This window comes from Urocampus carinirostris, chromosome 4 (assembly GCF_059441175.1).
Source record: "Urocampus carinirostris isolate Australia breed hairy pipefish chromosome 4, RoL_Ucar_1.0, whole genome shotgun sequence".
In the NCBI taxonomy this organism is placed as follows: Eukaryota; Metazoa; Chordata; class Actinopteri; order Syngnathiformes; family Syngnathidae; genus Urocampus; species Urocampus carinirostris.
In genome coordinates, this window is record NC_142352.1 from 32,266,826 (window position 1) to 32,290,166 (window position 23,341).

At 39.2% G+C, this 23,341-nt stretch overlaps 1 protein-coding gene across 9 annotated transcripts in view; it reads right to left on the bottom strand.

Moving 5' to 3' along the window:
- The window catches only part of baz2ba (bromodomain adjacent to zinc finger domain, 2Ba), a 142,946-nt gene that overhangs the window by 108,926 nt on the left and 10,679 nt on the right, over window positions 1–23,341 (bottom strand). For all 9 annotated transcript variants that reach the window (XM_088334203.1, XM_088334207.1, XM_088334206.1 and 6 more), the window contains exon 2: window positions 13,998–14,040. The gene's annotated coding sequence lies outside the window, so the exon portion shown is untranslated. The remainder of the gene's footprint in view (window positions 1–13,997; window positions 14,041–23,341) is intronic.

The window sequence follows — 23,341 nt, forward strand, 5'->3', positions numbered from 1 at the left end:
CTCCCAAAGCACTTTACAATGTACTTCACACATACACCTTCACACACACACTCACACACCAGTAGCGGCCATGAAGCCATGCAAGGGAATTATTATTAGGGAATCCGGAATTATTATTAGGGAATCCGGAAAGTTAATTTACTTTTGCAGTGTACAAATTTTGTTGTAAGTAATTTGATTTTTGTATGAATGAACGAACAAAGTTTATTTAGGCACGGCACAAAAAAAAACAGGGAACAACAAAATGTTTGCACCCAAGAGAAAAAAAAAAACCCACCAGAACAATACAATATTATCAATACACATGTGACCAAAGGGAGTAGGCTGAAGCAGTGTAAGTGCCCTACCTGTTACACTTTTAAGTTTTCATAACCACTTTGCTTTTAAATCATCAGGTGCTGGCTCTTCCCATCATTGTGAAGTAGAATTTTTTTAAACGTTGTATCGTTCAAGCCACTCGTAAAGATTAATAATTTGTAAAACAACTTCAACAGATATTTTAAATACTGTTAGTATAACTTGTTGCCTCCCCCAAAAATTTTTAGCAAGTAGATAATAGATTCCTTACATAAAGTGTAAAAAAAAAAAAAAGTGTTGACAGGGTTTTTCACAATCCTTTATGAAACTGGGAGGGATTATTAGGGTCCAAAATAATGTGACACATTACCTATTCGATAGAAAAAACAGATTTTTTTATTGTTGGCTTTTTTGTTAAATTTGTGTTGTATATAGAAGTTCAGTTGTTTTTTTTGTTTGTTTTTTTGGTCAATTCTACAACAATATTAAATCAAATTTCTACTCCCCTCAGTATCACCAGTAGGCTATTTTTAGAACAAGCCTGCAGGCTAGCTGGCTCATGTGGTCTTTGGGGGAGTTAGTATGCCTGTTGGCATTTTTGGTCAATTGAATCATTCAATCCTGTAAAAAGTTTCAGTATTATATTGACAAAAAATTGATGAAAACAAATGTTTTGCATTTCTTAAACATTTTATACTTGAGCACAAACACCCTTCTAAAAAAAATCCCCAAATCCCCCAAATAAGGTTCTTCAGTTTAATTACATCAGCTTTTTTGCCACATTAGAGAAATGGGTTTATAGTCAATAACAAATGTGCATTCGGCATTTCAGTGAGAATATCTAGATGGAACAGCTCTAATGTATTTTATATGATGTCATCGGTGTGCACATTGCCTTTGAAACAAAAAATTATGTTTTATAAATATTATATTTGACCTGCTCATACACGTAAACTGTGTCCAGGCAACAGCAGGGCTGATATCACAGCTCAGCCATCAATGCTGTGTATTGTGGGAGTGTCCGCTGGGGTAGAAAAATGCAACAGTGCTGAGGGATTCACACAAGAGAGGTGCAGGGTGCAGAGCAGGGAGGGGTTAGAAGCAAAATACAGAGGGGGGCAGGTAGCTGGAAATGAGAGATGGCATTTTAAAGAGGAAGCTGAATTTCACCTGCAATTACCGTAGCTCCGGGGCACATGGCTCAGTTAAGCGACATTTCATTCCTAAGCCGCTGTGCGCGTTTGCAACACAGAGCCCATAGAGGCACGAAAGTAAAGAGTGAGAGGGAAAAATAGAGCAATGGAAACATCTCCTTCGCCTAAAATGGCCCTCACCAGATGTGGCGGGGAAAGAGGGGCAAAAGGAGAGATGTAACTAAGGAGAGGAGGAGATGATCCAAAAGAGAACAGAAAGAGGATATCTCATTCAGAAGGCCTCAGCCCAGCCATCTGTGCACCACACCAGACAGCTGAAATGGGCCTCTGAGAGCACACTAACACATACTCACACATTTCAAAGAAAAGATCAAAAGACAGCAAGTTTTGACATTCATATAAAACTTCCTACACTAAATGCATTATATTGTTCTTTGCTTTATCGCTAATATTTCAATAAAACCTCATTTTGTCTCACAAAAGTCCAAATTGAGCCGGTAATACCTTCCCGGAGGCTGTGCGTCCTGGCTAGTTTCATCTAGCACACTGCTGTGTTTCATAGAAGTGTGACTGCACAAATACTGTAATGAGCTCTCCCTTGGAGCTTGAGGCCTCCTGCCACTGCTAATAGTTCTGTTGGACTGCAGCTGTATCCAGGTTACAACAGGCCTAAGGAACTGCAAGCCCAGTAGGGAAAAATGCTTCCCAGCAACAAGCATGAATGAAGGCAGAAAGGCAGGTTCCAAAAGGATTAAATTGCGTATTCGGTAAAAGGATGTCGAGCAACAGGGGTTCTGAAGAGGCCAAGCAAGAACTATGGTCATAAATGCAGAAGATAGACTCAATAAAGCCAGAGACTCAAAGAGCAACAGCTGCTGGCAGTGCAAATGGTGTGTGTTGTGTCTGTGTATGTCACAAAAGAATGACCATGTGTGGTCTGCTTAATTATTAGCCAAAACACAGCAAACCATTTTCATACAGTATGTACACAGCAGACATTCATTTCAAGTCTGGTCTATAAAACGTTACCAAAATATGGATTTACCCTCTTAAAACCAAAAGCCCAGCATGATCGTTTGCAATGTCAACACAACAGTAGGGTGACATTTTTAAACCCCTAAACCTGGGGCCGGGAACCTATGGCTCTTTTCATGAGTACATATGGCTCAGAGATCAAATTTAACTCGTGCAAATCTCATTTGTAGCCTTCAAATTTTAACAAGCATGGGGTTAAGTCTAGTGCACGGACAGCTGAGGTAGCGCTTGAATGCTGTGAATGGTTTGGTCCAGTATCTAAAGATGTACTCTTTACGGTTTGCAGTCAAGGTGTCACAATAACAGACCCCGTTTTGGCTGTTGGTCGCTAAGGAATCTTTTATAGGGAAGCACATTAACAATTTAGGTTCACTGTGGAGACACTTCATAATGGAAACCCCCAAAAAATGTAAACAGACAGAAACTTCAGCCAAGCATACAGAGCAATTTGATTGGGTGAGTGGTCGTGGTGGCCGGAGCTATGCAGACAGCTTACTTTACTATGCCCAGCGCCGTAAGCACAGATGTAAATACGTCATCTTCATTTGCAGTAGTTTGTGATATTTTTACAAAACAACTGTTTGCAACTCATTTTGAAAGCATTTATGAAAAAGTTTTATTTCATAATGCATTATGAAAAAAATTAAGGTCAAAATCAGCCTCAATAATCTTGAGTAATTGTGAGAGGGACCCAGGCTTAATTCATAAATTTTATCAAATCACTTAACATGACACAGTGGAATAAAATAAGTTGAAAAATATGATTTTGCTTTTTGGTTTTGTTGAAATTTGTGTTTTTGCTGTCATTTTCAAAGTTTACCTGTATCTGTTTCCGCTTTTTAAACAGAAACCTAAATAGTGTTCTGAATTTTATTAAAAAAAAATTGCCTCTTTTGATAATTGAAAAATATGAGAAGTGCATATAAAAAATGTTCCTTTTTATAAATGTTGCATGCCACAGTAAAGGTCAGTGAAAATTGTTTCTGTTTCTATTTTTAAACAACATTTAAAATTGACGAATGAAGAGCGGAAGACCGCAGCCTATCAGAATAGAGCGCGAGCCAAGTTTACAAATCCAGAAGGAATGTTCACTGGGCAGGTTAGTGACTCGCATTGTAGCTCTTGTGTGATTGGCTGGATGGATATAATCCCCTCTCAAGCCAATCTCACAAATTAACCCGATGCGTTGATTGGGAGTGAGTAACACAAGCCCCAATGAGTTGATAGTTCCTTGAGTTTTAAAAGTATGTATTCATTTAAAAAACGTTTTTGGCCTATACTGTCAAATAATACCATAGCCCACAGGAAATTGACATACTATCAGTACACTGCACATGTTAACAAAGCACAGTATATATGTTATGTATAGATTTAGTTTTATGCTTGAATTTATATTTTCCAAATCAAAAAAATACTCTGGCCACCTCCCACTAGGGGGGCATGGCTCTGGTATATCTCAAAACCTATTACAACAACATACCAATGGTGAATATGTCCTAACTACCACTAATATAAAAATAAGACCTGTAAAAAGAATTATGGTCATTAACTTTCAAGCATGAATTGCCTTCCTTAATAAATAACTTTGTATTGAGGGATAATTTTATATTCCATTTATTTTAATTTCCTGTAAGGTTTTTCATGAAAATTTGTTGTTTTGTGATTGCTTGTGATTTGTTGAGAATGGAAAGAACACACCCAAGCCCTCAAATGTAAAACTAGATTTTAGAAATAGTAAATGACTTAAAAGAATGTCTCAGAAAATTCTGGTATGTTATTTATATTCTGTAATGACATTCTCTAGAGTTGGGATATTTGAGATTTCCATAAATGGCAATATTGAAACAATATGGCAACATTTTAGTTGATTTGTAATGAATCCAGAAAGTATGACATATACACATATAAATAGATATAATTAATGCATTACCTATAATAAAGGAAATAGTGAAATAGTCCCGTTTGTGAAACACTACTTCAAATGGTTCACCATTGACTGCATTGCAAGTCTTCTGTGTGACGACACCGAAAACTTTGCATTGTGTGCTTGACATCCCAGCATAAAGTACAAAAGGCACAGGGACACACATGCACTCACGCACACAGACCTCCTGTTGTTGCACTCTCTAAGACAGCTTGGGTTTTCATTTCTCGTTTTGTCTAGGCCCCATTTCATTGTTGCCCCCTCATGACCACGCACATTAACGTCCAGGCGGGCAACCCCCAAGCGTACTAGGGCTCCCTGGGCCAGCCAGTGATTCATGGAACAAGGGTCTGTAAAAGAGAAACTATACTGTGCTGGTTACAGGGAGAGTACAACCTTTTTGGGCAGAGCAGGTCAATCAAAAGTCTTGTTGGTGGTTTGAACCCCATTGAGATGCAGTGGAGAAACATGTAAGAAAAATAGAGGTGGTACTCTCAACTTTGTAAAGGCCAAGAAGGTGGATTTAATGCCTTGAAACCAAGTTTTAGGTATAGTGGACAGTCCGATGCGTGCGCATGGGCCAAATAACTTCGTTTTAGTTTGAGGAGTCTTAAAAGATGGTAGTTTGGATGTGTTGAATATTTGTACAAATGAGGTCCCTTTCCTAATATTACATTCGTGACTACATTGGTTTCTATTCATACGGGCTTAATTCATTTTGGAACTTTGCTAGTAGCTCGAATTGCTCGTGCAACGGGTACATTTTACCGATTTTAAATAGTGTATATACTGGACTGTCTCAGAAAATTAGAATATTGTGATAAAGTTCTTTATTTTCTGTAATGCAATTAAAAAAACAAAAATGTCATACATTCTGGATTCATTACACATCAACTGAACTATTTCAAGCCTTTTATTATTTGAATATTGCTGATTTTGGCTTACAGCTGAAAAAAACTCAAAAATCCTATCTCAAAATATTAGAATACTTCCTCAGACCAAGTAAAAAAAATAATTTTATAACAGCAAAACTAAATCAAACATTTGAAAATGTCCATTGATGCACTCAGTACTTGGTTGGGAATCCTTTTGCACGGATTACTGCATCAATCCGGCGTGGCATGGAGGCAATCAGCCTGTGGCATTGCTGAGGTGTTATTGATGCCCAGGATGCTTCGATAGCGGCCTTCAGCTCATTTGCATTTGTAGGTCTGGTGACTTTCATCTTCTTCTTAACTATACCCCACAAATTCTCGATGGGGTTCAGGTCAGGGGAATTAGCAGGCCAATCAAGGACAGTGATGCCATGGTCAGTGCACCAGTTACTGGTGGTTTTGGCACTGTGGGCAGGTGCCAGATCATGCTGGAAAATGAAATCCTCATCTCCATAGAGCTTTTCAGCAGATGGAAGCATGTAGTGCTCTAAAATCTCTTGGTACACAGTTGCATTTACTCTGGACTTGATGAAACACAGTGGACCAACACCAGCAGCTGACATGGCTCCCCAAACCATTGCTGACTGTGGGAACTTCACACTGGATTTTAAGCAACTTGGATTTTGCTCTTCTCCAGCCTTTCTCCAGACTCTGGCGCCTTGACTTCCAAATGAAATGCAAAACTTGCTTTCGTCTGAAAAGAGGACTTTGGACCACTTTGCAACTGTCCAGTGCTTCTTCTCCATAGCCCAAGTCAGACGCTTCTTCCGTTGTCTTGAGTTCAGAAGTGGCTTGACCATGGGAATACGGCTATTGTAGCCCATTTCCCGGACACGTCTGTGAACTGTGGCTTTTGATACCTGGACTCCAGCTTCAGCCCACTGTCTTTGAAGCTCCCTCAAATTCTGGAAGCGGCTCTTCTTCACAATTTTGTTAAGGCTGCGGTCATCTCTCTTGGTTGTGCAGCGTTTCCGGCCACATTTTTCCCTTCCAACAGACTTTTTGTGGATATGCTTTCAAACTGCACTCTGTGAACAGCCTGCTCTTTGAGAAATTTCTTTTTGTGTCTTACCCTCCTGATGGAGGGTATCAATGATGGTCCTCTGGACAGCAGTCAGATCAGCAGTGATTTAGTTTACTGAACCAAGCTGAGTGTTTTTAAGGCTCAGGAAACCCTCGCAAGGTGTTTCGAGTTAATTAGATGATTCAGGTGATTAGTTGAATAGCCTACTTGTATACTTTTTCATGATATTCTAATATTTTGAGATAGGATTTTTGAGTTTTCTTAAGCTGTAAGCCAAATTCAGCAATATTAAAATAATAAAAGGCTAGAAATAGTTCAGTTGATGTGTAATGAAACCAGAATGTATGACATTTTTGTTTTTTTAATTGCATTACAGAAAATAAAGAACTTTATCACAATATTCTAATTTTCTGAGACAGTCCAGTATATATATATACAAAAATAATGACTGTTCCCATTAAAAAAAACATCCAAGTGACCCCGAAATACTAATTAGAAAATACAGTAATAAGATAAATAAGATAACAAAATTAAATGAGTTTATTTTGTGCACCTACAATGGATGAAGTGGCCGTAACAAAGGTATGCTCGTAGTGGCAGAGGAAGGGTGGGAATGCAGAAATTGACAATGGTACAAACCTGTAAACTTATATTTTCCCCATATTTTACACGTTTTTGATCATTTTAAAATTGTTAACGCCATATAACATTTCTTGTACGGGATTTTGTTTTTATGTTTACGAAAAGGCCGATCTCATACAGGTACAAGACGACAACGTCATCATAGATTGTTCATATTGTCACGGTATTCCACATGGTCTGTGAATAAATAGGTGCTGCACGGTGTTTGTAAGGTTTATTTATGCTTGTTAAGAGTGATTGCAACCATTGATATCAAGGGACTGTTGGGTTTACGAAAGCACTTACAGTACAATATGTCACAAAAGTGAGTACACCCCTAACATTTCTGCAGAGATCTCATTATAATGTTGAATAGCACATCACTGAAGAAACATCGCTTCGATACAATGAAAAGATGTCTGTTGACAAAGGCCATGGCTTACTGGAAAAATAGCCTCCGGTCCGATAAGACAAATATTTAGTTATTTGGCTCGAATGGTGTAAAGCATGTGTGGCAGCGACCAGGAGAGGAGTACAAACATGTTTGTGTCGTGCTTAAAGTCAAGCAATTTGTGAGAATCTGGTTGAAATCCTTAGCCAGGAGGATTAAGGTGGTTCTGCCAAATCATATTGGCCACACAAAAATATTGAACTTTAGGAACTTTTACTTTAGGGTGTACTCACTTTTGTTACCAGGGATTTAGCTACTAGGGGCTATAATTTGCAGGTGAAAATACATTTAGAATAGAATAGAATAGAATCAGGGTGTCCCCTGCCCACTGCCCGGTGATTGCTGGGATGGGCTCCAGCACCCCCGCGACCCTACTGAGGATAAGCGGTGCAGCTAATGAGATGAGATGAGAATATACCTTCATTGTCATTGTTACAAAATGGGTTGAACATATTGTGACCACAAAATTGGGCGTGGCACTCCAGTTTACATTTATATCGCCATATAAACTTTACACAGACTACCTTTTATTGTGTCAAAGCGATGTTTCTTCAGTGTTGTTCAATTAAACATAATGATTAAATCTCGGCAAAATTCTGAGGGATGTACTCACTTTTGTGACATACAGTACACTCAAAGTTACTGTAACTTAAAAGAACATACACACCCAAAACATTTTACAAAACAATTTGTTTATTATTGTTTATGTAGTAGTTTGTATGCGCAAACTAGAACGAACTAATGCTTGCGAAGTCATGAGCGGTGAGCGGTCTCTATGTAGCCGCTAAGAATGCTCGCGATCTGTATTTTCCGTTGTAAGCAAGTGTTTTGTACAAAAAAAGTGTGTTTTTAAATTTTGTTCAGTGGTCATATGAGAAGGTAGCACTGTATTATGATTTGCAGATGCACAATGACCATACCCCCAATAGTTGACAATATGTAACACACCCAGATGATTCCCAATCACCTGATCAATAAGTTGACGCAATCGGCCAAGGCTATGGCACCACCTAAGGGGCATGTTTTGTACAGCCGCCAAGGAAACTGACACCGGAGCGAGAGAACAGCAACTAAAAGGGGATCTACTGAGCCAAACTACAGCTAGCTAAAAGGCTCAAAGTGAGGATAAGTGTTTCAGAAAATAGATGGATGGTAAGTGATGAGCTATACTAACGGCCCAATATAGGTTGAATTTGGCTATGGTATGTACTTTTAATGCGTTTTTTTTTTTTTTATTTCAATGCTTGAGAATCTCTCCACAGTAGCAGTGAGGCGACCCTAGTCGTTCAGGATTCTTAGACGTACCACTTACATACGAGTTAACCTTGGAATTCAATGCTAGCAAGATCACATTTTCCGATGTATGTTAACAAATACGTGACTGTTTTTTTATTGGGTTGATTTGTATTTTGAAGTTGATTTAATTCATTCTCTTTACGATTTGATGCATTTCTCTGAGGCTTAATTATATGTCAATGCTCGTCATTAAAGAACTAGCCCGATCTTACTGCCTAGGTACAATAAAGGTTGAGAGTAATTGATAAACTTTGTAATTTTAAATACAAGGAGAGGACAATGTGTCTGAAAAATATATTAATCACAGATAAAAAAGTGCATTAAGTATTGGAAGATTTTTTTTTTCCTAAACTTGTGTACACTATTTGTGGGTTTGTGTGCACAAGAGCTAAATAAGACATGATGGGTAAGCCCCAACCAACAGTTAATGTGCCAGTCAAATCGACGCCTTCCTCTTTCGAGCTGCTCTCTATCCCGAGGAAAGGCTCACAGCAGCTTTTTAACAACCATAGCTCCAAGGCAAGTGCAAAGTACTCTGCGTAATCGCAACACTTCCTTAATCTAACAAGGAACCAGTTTAAAGGGCACTGGAAGAGGGGAAAAAAGAGAAACAAAGAGCATGTACTGAAAATAATGGAACTTTCCCAGAATGATGAAACCCTATTGGCCTTCTGTGACAAGCGACGAGATGCACAAATTCTTCCCCGCAGGCGATGAGGTGTAACTTCCCCTTGCACTGTCACAAGGGCCATGTCGAAAAATTATCCGAGGCGCATTGACTGACTGGCTTTGAAATGTGGACATAATGTCTATCTGTCCATCTATAATATTGCAATTCAGCTCCATTGTAACGCACAGTATGATGCGGATGGAACTGTTGGCCCCACAGGACACAAACACGCACACACACTTAAAGAGCAAAGTTGTGGGGCTGAAGCAAGATATCTCTGTCTCACGTGTCTTCCCCTTACGGCCGCCTGCTGTTCCTGACCTTCGAGATGTTTTTCTCTTTCTCCCTCACCCTTTATTTCTCTCTAATTCACACTCATGTGGCGCACATCCACCCTCACCCATCGCACGCATACATACATGCAAACGCTCGCACACCCCCTTCTCTTCTACATAGCTGCCACCTACCCTGTTTTGTCATTAAGAGACATTACTGCTTTTCAAGTTCCAAACAAGCAGATGTGAATACGGAAGTAAAGCTGCGCCTGCCTTGGCTAAAGAGCAATTAGTCCACAATACACTAAAGATCACTCAATGTTTGCATAAATTCTTCCCTGTGTAGAAGAATAAAGAAAAACTATAAAAAACTTCTAAAGTGGATTTATTCTACCTTTGTTTATGTACCTTTTAGAATGCTTTATCTTATATTAATTAAAAAAAAACGTATTTGGACCATCTTGCTATTTAATCCATGAACGGCTATATCCAGGCTGACTTTGGGCATTAGTGTGCTCTCAGGCTAAACTGGTCACCAACGTATCCCAATCCGCCTTCCTATCGGTGATCAAATATTGATATTGCATATTGGTCTGATATCATCAAGAAAAATGTTATCGTATTCAATTGGTATTTAACCAAATCTCTGTGTAGACTCAGATTTTTTTTTCTCGCTCAAATAGGAGCAGTCCATTTCAGTTTCGAAACTGCTCTTTTATCCAGCACTGTCTAAATGTAACAAGCATAGATTGAGAGATCAAAATAACGCTTTGTCTAAATTAGATTTTTTTGCATTGGTCAGGGTTAACCCAACTTTGAGAGAATTCTGAAATTATGATTCATAATTCCAATTGACTCGACTCAAGGTACCAGAATCGTTCAAATTTACAACTGCTTCGTACCTTATTCAAATAAAAAACACAACAACAAAAACAACACAAACAACAACACATACCTTTTTTGTTGATATCAGATTAGATAATAACATTATTGCACTATACCTAGTGTAGCAATATCCGTATTGTATCAGAGGCAAAAGAAATGTATAAAGAAAAAAGGTCTAAAATAGTAACTACAAAAATGCAAATTTCTGAAACACTGTACCTTGAGAAAAACATTCAGGGGGTGAGATGACAATATACAGGACTGTCTCAGAAAATTAGAATATTGTGATAAAGTTCTTTATTTTCTGTAATGCAATTAAAAAAACAAAAATGTCATACATTCTGGATTCATTACACATCAACTGAACTATTTCAAGCCTTTTATTATTTTAATATTGCTGAATTTGGCTTACAGCTTAAGAAAACTCAAAAATCCTATCTCAAAATATTAGAATACTTCCTCAGACCAAGTAAAAAAAATAATTTTATAACAGCAAAACTAAATCAAACATTTGAAAATGTCCATTGATGCACTCAGTACTTGGTTGGGAATCCTTTTGCACGGATTACTGCATCAATCCGGCGTGGCATGGAGGCAATCAGCCTGTGGCATTGCTGAGGTGTTATTGATGCCCAGGATGCTTCCATAGCGGCCTTCAGCTCATTTGCATTTGTAGGTCTGGTGTCTTTCATCTTCTTCTTAACTATACCCCACAAATTCTCGATGGGGTTCAGGTCAGGGGAATTAGCAGGCCAATCAAGGACAGTGATGCCATGGTCAGTGCACCAGTTACTGGTGGTTTTGGCACTGTGGGCAGGTGCCAGATCATGCTGGAAAATGAAATCCTCATCTCCATAGAGCTTTTCAGCAGATGGAAGCATGTAGTGCTCTAAAATCTCTTGGTACACAGTTGCATTTACTCTGGACTTGATGAAACACAGTGGACCAACACCAGCAGCTGACATGGCTCCCCAAACCATTGCTGACTGTGGGAACTTCACACTGGATTTCAAGCAACTTGGATTTTGCTCCTCTCCAGCCTTTCTCCAGACTCTGGCGCCTTGACTTCCAAATGAAATGCAAAACTTGCTTTCGTCTGAAAAGAGGACTTTGGACCACTCTGCAACTGTCCAGTGCTTCTTCTCCATAGCCCAAGTCAGACGCTTCTTCTGTTGTCTTGAGTTCAGAAGTGGCTTGACCATGGGAATACGGCTATTGTAGCCCATTTCCCGGACACGTCTGTGAACTGTGGCTTTTGATACCTGGACTCCAGCTTCAGCCCACTGTCTTTGAAGCTTCCCCAAATTCTGGAAGCGGCTCTTCTTCACAATTTTGTTAAGGCTGCGGTCATCTCTCTTGGTTGTGCAGCGTTTCCGGCCACATTTTTCCCTTCCAACAGACTTTTTGTGGATATGCTTTCAAACTGCACTCTGTGAACAGCCTGCTCTTTGAGAAATTTCTTTTTGTGTCTTACCCTCCTGATGGAGGGTATCAATGATGGTCCTCTGGACAGCAGTCAGATTTAGTTTACTGAACCAAGCTGAGTGTTTTTAAGGCTCAGGAAACCCTCGCAAGGTGTTTCGAGTTAATTAGATGATTCAGGTGATTAGTTGAATAGCCTACTTGTATACTTTTTCATGATATTCTAATATTTTGAGATAGGATTTTTGAGTTTTCTTAAGCTGTAAGCCAAATTCAGCAATATTAAAATAATAAAAGGCTTGAAATAGTTCAGTTGATGTGTAATGAATCCAGAATGTATGACATTTTTGTTTTTTTAATTGCATTACAGAAAATAAAGAACTTTATCACAATATTCTAATTTTCTGAGACAGTCCTGTACACACTTACAAATCAGGGCCTGATCAGGGATAAGGATACACAAAACCTCCGAACAGTGAACCTGATATGCTAAACACAGACCTTTGGTACGGCTTTTTTCAATTTCTTTATCTTTATAGATCAACTTGCGACAAAGATCCAAAAATGACTTCCAAAGATACACTCAGTAATTAAACATTTGTAAGTATTTCATAAAATGACAATTTGCCTTTCACGGTTTTGGATGATAGTCGCAGACAACCTAAACAGAACAGAATAGACTTACCAAGGTACTAAACAGCAGCTGAATCAGGCCAATAAGCGTTGCCTCACTCAGAACCCCAAAGAGTCAACAGGGTCAAAAGGTGGATTTAGCACAGAACTGAATTCTTACTTTGCCACTTTGATCAGTAATGTAGTGAAAACTGTAATTACATTCCTAGCTTGCCTGTGAATAATAAAAAATAAATAAATAAATAAGGCTCCACCATAACATGTATTTGCTTGAGGCAAGTGAGGGTGGCAGATATTGGAGCAGCATGACCCGCTTTGTTTCCATCATAAATAGGATTTACCAATCAAACCAGGGTAGTAGCATTCAAACCCAACTGATACAAAGCAGGCAGCATTAGGGATGCTACTGTTAATATACAGACGACATGAGCGGAACTTAAGAATATTTAATCTGGTGAGGAATAAAGTATCATCTGTATGTAACTACTCAGTTTGTGCCACCCTCAGCAAGAGTTCCTCAAAAAACAGAAAGAAACTGCTACATGTCTCTTCCCCCACTCTAGTAAATGATTCCCCCAGAGGGTGAGTACTCATCAATACTCATCAGAAATAATACAAGCACCATGCGCCAACACAATGCATCATCTACAGGCAGCGAAGGTGCAGCAACCTGACAGAATAAGGTCCAGGAAAACACAAGCAATGCACTATTCATTCAGTTTAAAAACAGAAATCCAACAAATAAAAGACGCTCGCAAGGGTCAGGTAGGAGAGGAAAGTGCAAGTCATTGTGTGCGCAACAACAAACTGCCACCTTGGCGTGAAGTGAAGCCTGGAGGACGCAGCCGCACCCCTGACCACAGATAGCACTCAGAGACAGACACAAGAGTGAACTGCGCATGGAAAAGGGAACGAAGAGGAAGGGCGGGAGGGAGATTAACGCTGCACGTAACAGCACACATAAACAACTGCACGCAATCCTGCATCCCTGGAAGCCCCTGTAGGGCGCAGTTAACAACCATTTACATTCTGCACTAGCCTCGAGCAGATAGCAAACGAAAAACGTTTATAAGCAGGGCATGTTTCATACAAATAGGCTAATTCGAACTGGAGGAATCTATTTAACTTGTACTTGATTCACTGAAAGAAGCTTAAATTTGTAAAGTCATCATAATAAGAACCCTTAAAAGAGGTTGTTAAGTTTAATTTGACAATACAAAAAAAAAATTCTACTTCAGTAAATGAATTAAAATCAAATGAGGCGTTAAACAGTTATCAAATGTTTTTTTTTGAACCACCAACAATGTGAAAAATGAAAAAGAATAAGCCGTCACTCATCACCTCATACATTCTGGAGTGAGAAGAACATACTCACTGGTTGAGGTGTTTTCAGCTCTTTGTCATAACTGCTGTAACACCTGGAAAGAACAGAGTAGAACAAGGTAAGTCACCAGAATAAAACATTTATGCATGCTTTGATTAATTCCACAATTGAAATGCATGCTTTTTAAAATGTACGTACAGGTGAATGCTTTTCCTGTTGCCTTTCAGGAGGGATTAGGCCCCTAAAAAGTACCTTACCCATCAAAGTTGCACAGGCTTTTTTATCCACCTTCATAGTGTGCACAGGCATCAAAAAGCGGGGAAAAAAATGTGATGTACTAACACATCACACAAGACACACACACACAGGCAGACAGTGAGTGTGTTTCTTCCTCTCTGAACCATTTCTTGCTAAACCAGTTTGTTAGAATTGGATCTACACACTGGAGCTTTGAGTGTGACGATATTTTCCCCAAACACAAGACAGTTCTTGTAGAGAACCAGGCCCTCCCAGTGTTCTCACGCCCATCTCTCATGCATTGTCTCTAAGGCCCTCCTGTGCTCTCAGCCTGAGCCTAAACTAAGCAGCTCAACACAACAGATGCCGCTCTGCCGCGCATATGACACTACACACATACACGTACTGTGCCTTCCTGCTTTTATATCGTATGGCTTATGTTCAATTTTCTTTGACAATAAAAACAGACAATATGGTACAAAAATGTAGAGAAACACTTTCAACTTTGGGTCCGACACCAGGGAAGTGACTAGACACAGACAGTGTCAGGAGTGTGAACGTTTAAGTTACCAACATGGTTCTGCTGACAAACACATCCATCTGGTCAGCAGCTTCAGATCAAACAAGCACTCAACACACAAAATCTAGTCTAGGGTTGCCATAAAATAACATACCTTCCAGTTTACCAAAAGCAACCCAAGCACACTCAAAAGCAAATGTGGTGTTTTCATTATTCCTGTGACTGACATTTGTTCCAAAAGGAGTTTTATGATATTACAAAGTTACTTCTCCAGGTTATCCACGGATAAATTAATTAAAAAATAATAATAATAATAAATAAAAAATCCCTGAGAGGTTACATACATAATAAGATGGATTAATGGTGTTGATGGTAATCACTAAAAGAGACACATACATTAGGTCGACTGAATTCATCTCCTGCCTTTAATAAAAATGTATTTAATGGATGAGCAAAGCATTTCTGCTCATAGGGGTTCGGCCCAAAAAAAAAAAGATTTTGGACTCAGAGAATAAGGAAAATATGTTGTCTGATATCATTTTATACTTTAAAAATCAAGCTCATCATCTGGTTAACTTTATTTTTCCGTTTACCTGATAGTCTTTAAAGATCAGGCTAAATCCTAATCTCGTACCTCAATTAACAGACAAAAGAGACATTATTTAAAATCCCCATTTTTGCATTTTGCTAAAGCAATTTTGTTCTGTTGATTGAGTGTAAAAAATCAATTACAGAACAATGGCATCAAGGAAGGAAAATCTCAATTCAATGATGTAATCTACAAATTTGACTGTAAAGTCCAAACCAATCGGAATGTAAAAATAATCCTGTTTAAGATTTGGACTTGAAAAACTGCTCAACAACATTCACATTGAACCCCTGAGCAAAGCAACATTTCTACATAATTTGTACACTAAGTATTAATTTCTAAATAAGGTATTCAAATTTTGACTAATAACTGCAGTGTTTACCATGATATAATCGGACAATTACAAATGATTATCACCTTTTCATTAACATGGTTGAATAATATCATTATGTATTCTAAGAGTGAGAAAACACAGTTGCAGTGAAGATACAGTGTTTCAGATACCAAATGGAGTTATTTTTTTCCTTTGCACTTATTCCATCACAAGATTTCAATACTTTGCCTGAGGTTTCTTTATAAATTGCTGGTGGTTTTCATGTAAACAAAACAAGTGTACAATAGAAAAAAAACATCATCGAGATTGGCCTAAAATATCTACATTTGGAATATTCTATGCTTTTTTTGGTAGAGGAGCATTAGACACTAGTGAGGTGTTTATCTCTTGATGCTACCAGTGGGAGTCAGCCAGTAAAACTTGGCAGCAGACATTTTCCTGAAGCCCCCATTACAAAACAGGCAAGTCTCGACAGTCTTGTCCGCCATGCAGTCGTCACACAATCAGTTGCAGGAAACCAATCCCTAAATAGCAGTGATTCATCTCTTCATCACCCACAATGTCAGTACACAGTGCACAAAGACGCTCTCTCTTCCTCCCTAGCTCACTCTGTGTCCGACCCTATCTGTCTCAACCCCTTCCCCCCGGTGTGGTCGCTCATGCTGCTTCAAAATAAGTGCTTCTCCTAGCTTTCTTTGCCTTGTGATTTACTGGCAGTGTTTAACTGCAGGGCAGCATCTTTTATCGTTACATGATCTGCGGCTGAAAGCTGCCAAAATGGGATCTGCGTGTGAGTTCTTTTGTGTGTGAGAAAGTGTGTATTTGGGGCAAACTAGGGGACCGGTAGAGCAATAAAAAACCTGTGTGGCAAACGTTTGTCTACACGCTAGTCAAATCCTCCCAGCAGCTACCCTGTGTATGCCTTCCAATATGTGTGCCTTTTACTTTCCACTAAATGATTTCTTCCTTGACTAGATGGAAGAAGCACAGTCTCTGAGGAGCCGACGCACGGAGGAAAGCGCTTTGGGACAGGCAAAAGGCTCTGAACAATCCTGCAATCCATTTGTGGGAGATATAATGTATACGAAATGCCAAGCATGCGCGTATTGTGCGTGTTTGTGTGTGCTTTTGGCTGCTTGCATACACGTGTTTTTATGCTGCCGTCATCACTCCTCGCTTTGTGGCAGAGAGCCCATAGCAGAAATGTGCTTCTCCATACGAGACAAAAGTCATTCATATGCAGTCAAGCTGTCCTACTTGGTGAGTGTCCACAGTTTGGTTTGGACCAGCGATGGCACCAGTTATGTGAACAGATCGTCAGGCTTGCGAGGGCCTACACAACAGCTTCAGTGTATCGTTACAAATTTTATGATCCATCAACATGACGTGTGAAGGTCAGTGTCGCCATGACCAACACAGCTGTCACTTCTCTCCTCCTCCAAAACGCTGTGCCGATTCAATGATCTTCCAGAACACTCTGACTGAAACGTGACCTAGCAGAGACCAACAGTGGTCAGGACAGCCAGAGTCAATCCAAAACATAACAGTGGCACGCATATTTCTCGCCAGTAATTCAATATGCATGTTTTCAAAGGATTTATGACACATGGTGTCAAATGATTAAGTGTCCACATCAACAGGCTAATTGATGACCATTTGAACGAAGCAAACTAGATCCAATACAAAAGCTTATACGACTTACATACAAACAGTATTTACTTGAATTCAAATGAACCTTATTTTGTAATTTTACGTCCTTTCATGTTAGACTAAATCCAGTATAAGCGCTGTACCAAATATCCGGGGTCTGAAAAAAATATTTGCTTCAAAAGGACACATATTGTATTGTTTTGTTTAGTTTTACACTATAGACATTAATAAGATTATATCTTACCTATAAGGGAATGACTATGAATTTTCTTAGAAACTAAGTATGACGCTGGGTTGACGAAGACCACGACTCTCCCAGATAAAGCAGTCAGTTACGTTCTGCACGGGACTTGTAGTACATTCAAAGACCATACACAGTCAGAACTTTGAAAAATTGAAAGAAAAAGCTCAGAGACTGAATATTTTTTCAATTATATTCCACATGATTGACGTCAAAGTAATTCATTACTGCTAAGTTTTTCAAATGAGCTTTACTTGATTAATGGCTAAGAAAACAAACTCAGAATGAAGGGTCACTACAGTTGTACATATCGAGCCATTTTAATGAGAAGGGAAGATGCGTTGGTGTGCCAGAATTATCTCAAAAGGATGATTGGAGCAAAACTTCGAACTATGTTTTTGGGAGAGGAATTGGCCTTTTAACTCTTTATAAGAGTCAATGGACGCTTAGTACTCATCAATTTTGCATTCACAACAGATGCCAACTCCTGGTTGTCATCTAAAGCATTACGATCACATCAAAGCGTTTAAAATGTACTTGCACTAGCTTTAAATATGATAAGTCTTAGAAAAGAACAGCATCGTTTGATTAATTGCAACTCATCCAAATGTTGGCAAAGAGGTCAACATAATTGTATTTGATTTTGCTTTTGTTGTCCAAAGAGAATTATTGTATAATGATGTTATTCTTATAAATCGTACGATTGAATCGGAATAATTAACTTGTGAGTTAAACAGAGCAAAGATAGTGGAACCGATCTGACGCGATCCACGGCAGTGCACAGCATTGATTATTGCAGGCGCAATTTGCATATTTTTTAAATAAAACCAATTTCATCAGTTCTCTGTATTGTGCTTCCAGATAAATTTCATGATATTTTAGATGACGCGCACTAGATTGAATTATGCTATCTAGCGGGGTCAATCAAATGAATCGGAAGTTGACATCCAAAACTGGATTTTAGCAGAAATGTGTCATGAGCTAGAGTCCGTTCATGTTTGCTGCAGTCCCCAAAGGAGTGTGCATTGTTATGCTTTTATTTCAATGTATACACCTAAAACAAAGTGCAATCAAATAAAGACTGCAATATTGTCTGTGCATTCAGTAATTTATATAATCATTATTGCATTTGAAGAAATAGAGGACAGCCAACACAGATGTGATGCTCATTTTTGTGCAAATGGTATACCCTGCCCATTGCTAAACAAAATTTATGTCTTTAACGATTAGGGAAATCCACTATGTGTGCCCTGTGATTGGATAGTGACCAATACAGAGTGTATGGTAATTTATGGCTTGTTATCATACTAAAAATTCACTTTAAAAGTGTAAATTGATTTATCATTGTATGCTGGCCTACTGACTCATTTTGACAGACGGTGTTGCACTGATACAGATATAATCATCTTCTGCCAAACACTCGCTAAGGACGTCTGCGGCCGGAAGCCATCATCTCCTGGTGAATGTAGCACAAAACCTGTCTAGTCAAGCCGAAAACATTGGATGATGGCCAATTTCTAAATGAAGGCGATACAAAGATGTTTATCAATGCATTACCAAATTTAAGTTTGGAAATATTAATTGCGTAAAATTTATACTGGGCTTTCCTAGACAAACTGTAGCGCAATATTCAATTTCTTCTTTTTGAGGCGGCAGTGGCTCAGGAGGTTGAGCGCTTGTCTTGGGATCAAGAGATCGCAGTTCGAATCCCAGTTCTCTGTGTTACATGTCGAAGTGTCCTTGGGTAAGACGCTAAACCCCTAATGCCCCCAATAAGCAGGTTGGCGCCTAACATGGCTGCACGGCCGCTATTGGGAAATGTGAAGCACACTGTAAAGCGCTTTGGGAAGTCTTGACTTGAAAAGCGCTACATATATGCAGATCATTTTATTTCATTTCATGCACACTGTTTGTATGCATCCCTAGTTATTCATAGCTTTCGCACCAAGTCAATCAAAAATAAAGCATTATTATCCATTTCATCCATCATTTATCAAAACCGTATTCCCCTTTCAATTACAAACCAAGTAATACAGCTCTTTTGGTTCGATGAAACATTGGCTGTGTTAACTTTGCATCTATTTAAACAACAGTCTTAAATATAACAAATTAAGACGTGGTTGTTCCATGTTTGGATTTTTAGCAGAAGTAGAACAGGAAAAAGGTTTCTGACATGTGGAATATTGGTTACACTAATACTGGAAGGATACAAATATGGGTTGACTTTTTACTTTTAGGATGTGTGCTCAGGATGAAGTAAATATCTTATTATTGGATGCATAACGGGCAGCTGAGTGGTTAGCACATCCACGGCACAAGTCTAAGGTCATGGGTTCACATCCAGCTACCAGCTTTCATGTGCGGGGTTTGCATGTTTTCCCTGTATTTGTGTGGATTTACTCTAGGCACTCTAGATTCCTCCCACATTTTAAAAACATGCATATCAGGTTAACTGGCGAAACCAAATTGTCCCTAGGTGGAGCAAGTGAGTTGTTTATCTCTGTGTGCCCTGCAACTGGCTGGCAACCAGTTAAGGGTGTCCCCTGCCCACTGGCCGAAGATAGTTGGGATGGGCTCCAGCACCCCCATTACCCTACTGAGGATATGTGGTGCAGTTAATGAATGGATGGATGGTTGCATCACGATTCTGAAATAAATCATTATGAATCGATTCATAAAAACCCAAATTTTGATTATGAAAATATTTGTTTTATATAACGAACTATTCTAAATAAGATGGACTAAGAAAAGTAGTCATATTCTGGGCCAAGGTACACAAGCAGCTCATAATTCAAAAGGCAGATGCGTAAAAGCAGACCACACGACAAAATCAACATTAAATGCCAGTTATGTTGCGCTTGAATATGAACCCCAGGAAGGCCTTTGAGAGATGCTGGCCAGACTGTACTTACTGTTTTGCTCGGCACTATTGGTCAAAATCTGCTGCCTTTATCAGGAAGTTTATTTTACTTAAAGATTTACTCTTGTTGTGTGTGCGCGTGTGCAAGCTGTTCTATTAAATAGATCTACTGTCTCCTTGATCAAGGGAGTCAATAAACGGCCGGTACAGTCAAACCCTAAGGGTTAAGTGCACAGGCACATCTGTGCCTGTGTGTGTTGTGTGCAGGATGGATTCTGAAGTCTAGTGACAGATGAGTGATTGAGCGCTTTCATTTCCCTCCAGCAACAGTAAGACATTCACCAATAAACACACATGACTTTGTACACAACTGGTAGACGGACGAAGAAAGAGAGCCAAAGTGAGAGCTGTTGTTTCCTAAAGGATGCTGCCACTGCCTGCATGCTTAAATTAGCTCTAAATGTTTGGATTACACACAGTCACACTCGCAGAAGATTTAGCAACTGCCGCCTGGAGTTTGGGGGGGGATGTGTCATCATTTCCGTCAGTGTGTCGCACTAAAAATCTAGAGACCTTAAAAAGAATAAAATCTCACTTACGAACTTGGTAAATTAAGCATGTATTGAATTCATCTAAATTATAAAAGTGAGGTGCACAAATTTGGGAAGAAATTCTCTAACAAGTGAAGTGACCAAGGACAAACCCAGAACATGTAAACCCCCATCAGCCCATGTGTCCTCCTCACATTCCATTTTTTTAGGGCTTCAGTTGGTGGGGGAGGATAGGATATGTGACCAGACGCAAAGACAGAGAGAAAGGAGAAGGGGAATGAGGGAGGTCAGTGCCCCCAGTCTCAGATAAAGGCCTCGCCCTCCCTTCTTCCACCTCGGCTTCCAAGCCCCTGCCAGGACCGAGACACGTCTCACGTTACAGCTGTCTCTCAGTGTCATCGTTCAGAAGGCGTGAGCAATGAGCAGAGAGCGAGGGATGGATAGAAAAGGGGGTGCAAAGGGGGACAATGCCACCAGCGAGCTGGGCTTTTGTAGAACAACAGCAGTAGCAGGTCAAACTGGATACGGAAATGCTTGCGGCTTTTCTGCCTGATAAGCTATTTTTTTAGTAATGATAAATGTTGATGCACCATACTGTTCTCTGCATCGTTGAGCTGTCACTAACAATACATTAGGCTCTGACCTTTTCTGTTCATATTATGCTGAAATGTGAACAGCAACACAGTCATAATTTCATCATCACCTAAGACACACTGAACACAAATTTCCACATTAGAGGAAAAAACGTAATTTTTACACTGGGGGGTGCTGAGAGTAGGATAAAAGAAACAAAAATTACTAAAACAGAGATGTCAGTAACCAATGTACCCAACTCAGAACCTTGTATGATAGGGCTTCAGTGGATTATACAGTTAAGTCCCTTTTCTTAAAATAAGTCCCCTTTTTTAACCGTATAACGCTCAAAACAGCACCTCGTCCCAGGCCCAGCAATGAGTAATCCAGTCACTGCAAAAAGTTTAGTGTGTGTTGTTAACGAGGGATAGCTGGGTAAGTAGATATTTAGTTAAAAGTCTGATTTAGACTAACAAAATACTTTTTTGTGACTTTTTCTCATGAGAAAGATGCTGCGTATGTACATCTGATTACACTAGTGCAGATTGCAAAAAATGCCATTGTGCTTTGTTCCATATACACAACCTATTGCACAACTACTTTCGTGCTTTTTTTTTCTTTACCCTTGTCATTTCTTGTGCTATTGTGTGCGAGTTAAATATTTAACATTATGGCACGGTCTAAAGAAGGTTTTGCCAGCACAGCTAAAGTAAAAGCCTTTGTGGCAGCAGTGACCAGATTTTAAATGCTCAAGAAGATCAATAAGTGGGGGGCTGTCGTATGCATTTGTGTATCTGTGTGTTCGTGCTGCCAAATCTTGTGCTCTAGCTTGTGTTTGTTAATGCAAATCTGTAGCACCCACACGAGTCCTGCAAATCGCCCTGACTACAACAAGCCTCTTGATAGTATCGTCATCTGATTCAGGAGGCACAACAACAGAGAAACTGATATCACTGGCCATTTGGCTAGTCCAAAGATCTCAGATTTTTCCTATTACCAGATTCTCTTTCCCCATCAAAGCACAGACATTTTTTAGGTTGGGGTGGGGGGATAGTTCTGCAAAGAAGCACAAATACAAAACCCATATATTATGTTCAAATTCCAACTGGAGTAAAATTAAAACTTGATGAACGTCTCACCTAGACAACATTTATAGGGCTGTTTAACCAATACGAGAAATACATTTCCTGATGTGGCTTGATTTTTCCCTGTGTTTAAAGGGCACGTGAAGTTGACGTGTTTGTTTGAATTAAGCAGAAAAGGGGTTGAAATGAACTTATTTCAAAAATAGGGAGGAAAAAAATGCTCCAAACCTTTGTCGTATTAAAAAAAAAATTAATCACAACGCATTTTTTTTAAAAAGGTGTGGGGAAAAGGGGCTGGTTATACAAACTTTGTGCCTGGTGGAAAACAAGGCAGCGGAATGAGAACAAAAAACCTTGACTTTCATAAAGGAAATTCTCACATTTAATGATAAAGACCCAGGAGGGAAAGAAAAAGAAGCAGCTTATTACCATTCCCTACCAAATTTGGCCACTCTGTCTTCTTTCCGCTCATAGTCGAAATTGGGGTGACCGATATGTATGCTATCCTGCCTATTGTTTGTTCTTAAGCCACCATGTATTAACCAAATGGTATTCTACAAAGGACAACAACATTAAGCTTGATTTGTTAAGTATTCAAATTACTCTTCAATTTGTTCACTTGTTTCAGAAAAAACAAGCATGGCCCCGAGTCCATTAACACATTACTCCAGATACACAATTGATTAAAAGCTGCATGAACAAGTTTGAGAGCGAATCTCAATTTTGAGCAGGTAGGAGCCTCACTGGGTTTAAAG